Here is a 6,888-nt window from a genome sequence, read left to right on the forward strand (position 1 = left end):
TGAAGTGTAATTGCATTGCCTTTATGTGCTAAGTCTACCAGATGTTCCATTTTGCATTCATCAAGAACACACTGTGTAAGAAGAGCTTCTCAAAAAAAAAAAAAAAAAAAAATCACCATTCTTGGTTTAATTACAGTGATACTATGACACTGCAAAAAAATGGGGCCAGAAGGAGAGCAATCTTACCACTTATCCTTGCCTCCTAGAAAATAAGATCGAGAGAGGTTTCTAAGATAGATCTGAAAATACATATATTTGCTGGTATTTTGCTTTTGGAAGCAACAGCGTTTGCCAGTATTTTAATTTACTAACCACTAGGCAAAGAGATTCTGAGCACATGCACTTACGCCCAAAATGCATCAAAATTCTGCAAGTGCAAATCCAGGTAGAAGTACAAAAGGCAGAAAAATGTTTGCAAACGTTCATATTACTATCATGTTCAGGGTTAACAATTGGAAATTTAGCCTCGTTGTAAAAAGTACCCTGGCAGTAATCACTGAAATCTATTGTTCATGATTAAAAGTATCTGCCAAATCTCTGAAATCAGTCAGTCACTGTTCAGACTTAGGACTATGTTCTTGACTGTATTCTTCCTCTTCCAACTTTCAGACCTTCCCCTTAAGATTCCTTCCTCCAGTCTTACAACTAAAATCTCTGTATAGAGATAACAGCTTTTAGACAGAGTGACTAAGTCAAATCTACATTAGTGTGATGAAACTCAAAACAAATGTGACTGTCTCACCACATTTCTTAGTGGATGAAAATTCAAGATCCAAATTCTGGTGGTAGTTTCTGTAGGCAGAATAAAACCCTCCATGAGGAGGCAAGTGGACTGGACTACTTTTATTTGCTTAGATGTTATTTATTTCATAGAATCATTCAGGTTGGAAGGCATCCAATGGCTTTCTTCAGTCAGATTTTGAAAACCTCTGCAAATGGAGATTCAAGCACCATTCTGAGAAAATTATTCCGATGCGTAATTGTCCTCAGAATGATCCCCCACACACACTTCTATATGCAGCTGGAATCCCCTGTTTTCAACTTATGACTATTGTGGCTCATTGTCCCAACATGCAGTTCAGTAAAGAGTCTGGTTCCATCTAGTTGGTAACTGCCTCAGAACTATAGGCATGCTGGTATTCAAACCCAAAGATATCTTCTCTTCCGCAGGGTGAACATTGTCTCAGCCTCACCCCACTGATCATGGGCTCCAGCCTCCAGCTCATCTTGGTGACCCTGCACTAAACTTGCTCACTTGTATTGGGGAGCCACAGTAATCAGGATGGGGTCTAATGAGTGCTGAGTAAAGGGGGATAATCACTTCCCTCAATCCACTGGTTATGTTCCTGCTGACACAACCCAGGATACTGGGTTGACACAACCCAGGATGTTTAGCCCACCAGAACTCCTGATCCTGTTCAGAAGAGCTGCTCTTCAGCTAGTCATCCACTGAATGAGGTCAGTCCATCCCAAGTGCAGGACTTTGCATTTGTCCTTGCTGAATTTCATGAGGTTGTGGTTGGTCCATTCCTCCAGGCTACCTAGGTCGTTCTAAACAGCAATGCTACCTTCATGTGTAGCGTGACTGCTCCCTCCAATTTGGTGTCATGCAGATTTAAACAAGCTGCATTCCATTTCCTTCTCCAGGTCAGCAATAAAGATATTAAATAGGATATTACACAGATAGGTCCAAGAACAGATTCTTAGGACCTCCACTGGTACCTGGACTCCAGATGCAGTATCAACTATTAATCAGTACCCTCTGAGCCCAATAGTCCAGCCATTTTTTGCATCCATCTAGTATTTCACCTGTCTACACTAACATCCCAAGTTGGACACAAGGATGCCATGGGAGACCATGTCAAAAATCTTGCTAAAGTTAAGGCAGACAATATCCACTGCAATCCCCTCATCCACGGATGTAGTAATTTCATCAGAGAATGCAATGAATCCATGCTGACTATTCCCAATCATGACCCTCTTTGCGTGTCCAGGAATTTCTTCAGGACACAGCTGAGGTTCACAAGCTGAGCAAGAGACGTGCTTTACTCATTTTACAAAAACAAACCTGAAAGATTATTGTTTAAGTGGAACAAAGAAAACAGGTAGCAAATTAGCTAGATGCTATTTATATATGAGCATCCATATTGCATGAATAGGAATTCCAGAAGCACTGTGTTCATTGTACTTTTAATTCAGCTCAGCTGAAACAAAGTTAGACTAATACGAAACATTTAAAAAAAATATATGTCCTAGTCTACACACAAAGCACACATCCCGTGCCTAGTTACTTGAGCCATTCAGATGACTCTGCTACCCACCTCTGTGACTCTATAATGTTTCTGGCTTCAGAAATCAATAGGAATCTTAAGCCAAAAAAAGTAACAAAACCAAATCCGGTCTTTAGCATAGCAAAGAATCCATCTAAAATTAAATGGGATTTAATTTGCCTCCCAAGCTCTAGATGTGACAAATTACAGAACAATGAGATATGAAACATTTAGAAGTCAGTACTCAAAATAGCATTTCTAATGGAAAGATTCCAGATTGGACTGTAGCAACAGTAACTATGTTGCAGTAAGGCCAAGTCTAAAAAAGCCACTAAGATATACAAAGAGAGCGAGCCATTTCTTCACACTTCTTCACATGCATATTTCCACTACCCTTGAATCCCATGCTGCGTGACAATAAGAAAAAGAGTGTTTGAGTCAACAGAAAACTATTTAGTTGACTATCCCTAAGCTCTTTACATAGCTTGTATTGCTTTAAATATCTTTGCTCCCTGAAAAGTTAAATTCATTCTACATTCTTCTGGGAAGACTCAGGGCTAGCGTTCCAAAAGGCAGTTAACTTGGATGTTGAATTCCCTCTTTTTAAGTGTGTCAGATAATTTTGTTGAAAAAAAAAAAAGTATGTTTAAATTACCCATGAATGGATCTTTCAGTTATTTCTCATAATCTACATAAATGATAACACAGTAGTGAGCTACATGCCTTGTGTCAGACATCTGAAAAGAAAGCCAAAAAAAAAGGCAGTTACGCGCAATAATTATTTAACTAGTGCCTGACTTTTGCTTAAAAAAAAAAATAGCCTTTTTAATATGCATACACCAGTGGCAGAACATGTTTATAGCTTGCGCTTCTTTTGTCTCGCTATACACATTCTACTACTCTAAAATCTGCAGTTTGCTATTTTAACAAAGTATTTTCATTGGCAGAAAAAACATTTATTACTAAAAACAAGCCTAAAATTTAGCAAGTTTTTCTCAACTAGTCTGTTCACAGCAAGTACTGCATCTTCTGGAAGAGCTTTTCAGGAATATGTTGATTTCTCACTACCACATGTCTTTCCACTTCATTCCATTGTTCTCACATCCCTTGGCTCCAGTTACGTGCTGGTTTTCTCCATTTATGTGCTGGGTGGACATTCTTACACACTTTTGGGTTCAGGAAGAACAAAGCTGGCTCTGTCCAAACTCTATTAACTCAGGCTAATACTGGGAACATGGAAGATCCGAACTAACAAATCGAGCTGGCTTGAAGTAAACCTATTCAGAGTCTAGTTGTGCTTATGGGGAGCTGCACCTAAGCCAATAAGCCCTGTTGAGAAGCCCTGGAACTTCCATAACTGATAAAAAAGGAATTTCAAAGCATTTAATGAATAGCTGTGTCATCAGACTACTTCCAACATATCCTTGAAGACTGGTTTAAATGCAACATTTCAGGTCTGAGTACGTTTCCAGTCTAGTCACAAAATCTCTAGTTCACTAAGTCCATCTTCACTTGCCAATTTAACGTACTTGAGAGAATGGAAGAAAAAGCAGCTAGGGGACCCAGTCAAGTAGAGTTTTAATTAATATTTTGGTTCTTTATTTTCAAATTCGAAAGGATGAGGAGGGAAATGGCTAGGCTGTGGGTCATTGTGGAAAAAATACTAGAGGAAGGATAGCAATAGCTATCTGCCAGAAGACAACTCTGTTATTCAAGCAGCCAAAGAGAGGAAGTGTCATTGTGGATTACAGGAATTCAGGACAGGAAACGAAGCACAGGAATGCAACAGCAATGGGATGCTGAAGGGAGACTGCATGTAGCTGCAAAGAAAAGTTCAGATCAAAAAAGCGTCTTACTGAGCCATGTATATGGTTCAGGGAGTTAATGCTGAAGAGCTACATTTTTAGGGCAGAGAGCATCAAAGAGACCTCTGGTGCTTTCCCTTGCTATGAAAGATGGCAGAGGCTCAGGGGCTTAGCTGATGAGCAGGTGCTGAAACCAACAGAGTAACAGCCTGAAAAACGGGCATGGGAGTTGAGATCAGCAGCAGATAAAGGAAAGTCATGAACATGAACTAGGAAGAACATTGCCCAGACACACGGGAAAGCGTAGGCTTGTGAAGCCTCTCTCTCAGTGGCAGTACAAGCAGTGTCAGGAGGAGACTCGGAGCACCACAGCGATATCAGACCAACCAGAGAAGACCTTCCTCTGTCTCCCAGAGAACTGAGTGGCACTGCCACTTGCATGCAGCTCCTAAGAGGAGCCTTACAGAACTGAAATGTATTCACAGGTACTTTCCCTTCCTCCACTGAGAAATCAAAATTATGCAATGTAGGGAGAATTAACATCATTTGGGAGACAATGGCTTCATAGAACAGCACAACTTAAAACAGACCACAAGTCTGCATTAAGCACACTCAACTCCAAAAAAAACCCCAACAAACCAAAACCCCCCAAAACAGAAAGCAGTAAATTGCTCCAAGGGCAATATCTGCCTAATATGTATTACATCCTAACCCTACAAGTCTGTCCGTCTTTTTTTTTTTTTTTTTGGTGGGAGAACACTAGCTATTCTGCAAAAAAGCAGACATATAAAGAAGTCCTAAAAGTAATGAAAGGCCAGTAGTCCTTTGTCAGACTAAAAGGATTTAAATTCCTCCACTAAATCAATCAAGTCATAAGATTAATTCAGAAAAATTTATACTTTACCACTGATGGTCTGCAGGATTGTATGACCTTGGCAAACATAAATGTTGTAGTCAATGAAAAAAAGACTTGTACTTCCACTCAAAGCTACAGATCTGATCATGTTTCAGGTTGTCTGTAGAGTTGATATGTTCTGGTATGTTTTAGATGAAAGTGAGTCTGAATGTAGAGTGCAGGTTTACAATATTGAACACTACTTGCAAATCACAATTTAGTGAAAACCGCTGTTTTCAAGTTTTCTAATTACATTTTGCCACCCTAGTGAATTTAGCATAATATTTTCCTCTAAGCACTTGTCTGAAGGGGGTATGAGATGCAAACAAACATACACGGAAAGAATTTCAGACAGGAAGTAGGTACTTTTTTTGTGTAACCAAGAATTACTTTAATAGATCTCATCTTTTTGGGATTGCACAGAAGTCCTGCCTCCCTGAAAAGATCTCACTGTGTTGGCAAGCTATAACTAGCTAATATCTTCATTTTACTAATGTAACTTAAGCTTCACCAGTTTAGGTGGTACATTTACAGTAAATTTGATGTACTCTGCCTAATTTCTATTACATTCACATTATACAAAAATGAGATGCTTTTCTATTCTTCTTTCCCCTAAATAGGGATGAAATGGAACTCTGGCAACAGCACATTTCAAGAGAAAATGTAAACTCCATTGTTTGTGAATATTACTAACCCATTTTGTTCAACAGTGGAACAGAAATACTTGTTAGTCATTGCAGCTAAACCACTTCATGACTGGCCTAGTCAAAATTGATAAGAAATCAATTCCTTGTGCCAGCTGGATAATTTCATTCACAATTATACTTCATCTTTTAAGTAATCTCAAAAGCCCTCAGGCCCTCCCCAGATGCAGAAAGAAGGAAGCCTGTGTTATTTTGTTTTGAGAATACCCTCAATTGCTAGTTCAATTTAACACGTTATGGATTTCTATACATCCTGTTTTTTTAGGCTGCCATGGCAAAGCAAGTACTCATAGAATGAAATTATCTGCTACAATGCAGGACATCTGACTTGCACATTCAGGTTGCAGAGTAATTTTTAAATTTACTATAAATATTTCTTTACTGTACAACCTTTTCTTTCAAATAATGCTGTGTACAGAAAGGTTATAGCCAGTAGTATTTGCAGGCTTTTTATCAATGAGCATTTCTAGTTCTACCTAACACTGGATTTTCCTTCCATGAATAGTTCATGTCACATGTATCAGCTCATAAGTTTCATCTTTATCTTAGTCATACAGGCCTTAGCATCTTCTATGGCATTTTATTACATGAGAAGCATATGATCCCTTATGAAAAATATCAATTACTTACTTAATCCTTAATTCCAGAGCTATTAATGTGCAAAGAAAGAACACTTTTTCAATTGGGGGTAAAGGTTTTAGGCTTCTTTAAAGGACAAAATAAAAAAACCAAAAAACACCAGCATGACATGACTCTAATACTGTCCTACAATTCACACACAAACCACAGGTTTCCAGTTTTCTGTTGATAGAGAACAGCTATCCACAGTGTTAAAAAAGCAGTTTCTCCATTAGGTGCCCTAACAAAGTTTTCAAACTATTCAAACACAGAGGCATAAATCAAGAAAACAACACTGGTGCAAGATGTTACATGTAAGTTATACTAAGACGTTAAAGAAAACCATCTGGGCATAAAATGTAAATACAGCCAGCATACAAAAATTAAGAGGAAAATAAAACCAACCACACATTTCAAATGCCCCACATACAGAGCTTTTATTCTGTAAGACCACTGAATTTTAACTCCAAACATCCATCGCAAATAAAATATTCAACTTTCAAAATATCACTGAAACAGAATACTAACGCTTATGCAAGATGCAGTTTTTTCAACTTTTTGGCTTACTTAAGATATAGCTCTTTAAAATGGGGAAT

This window comes from Accipiter gentilis, chromosome 14 (assembly GCF_929443795.1).
Source record: "Accipiter gentilis chromosome 14, bAccGen1.1, whole genome shotgun sequence".
Lineage (NCBI taxonomy): Eukaryota > Metazoa > Chordata > Aves > Accipitriformes > Accipitridae > Astur > Astur gentilis.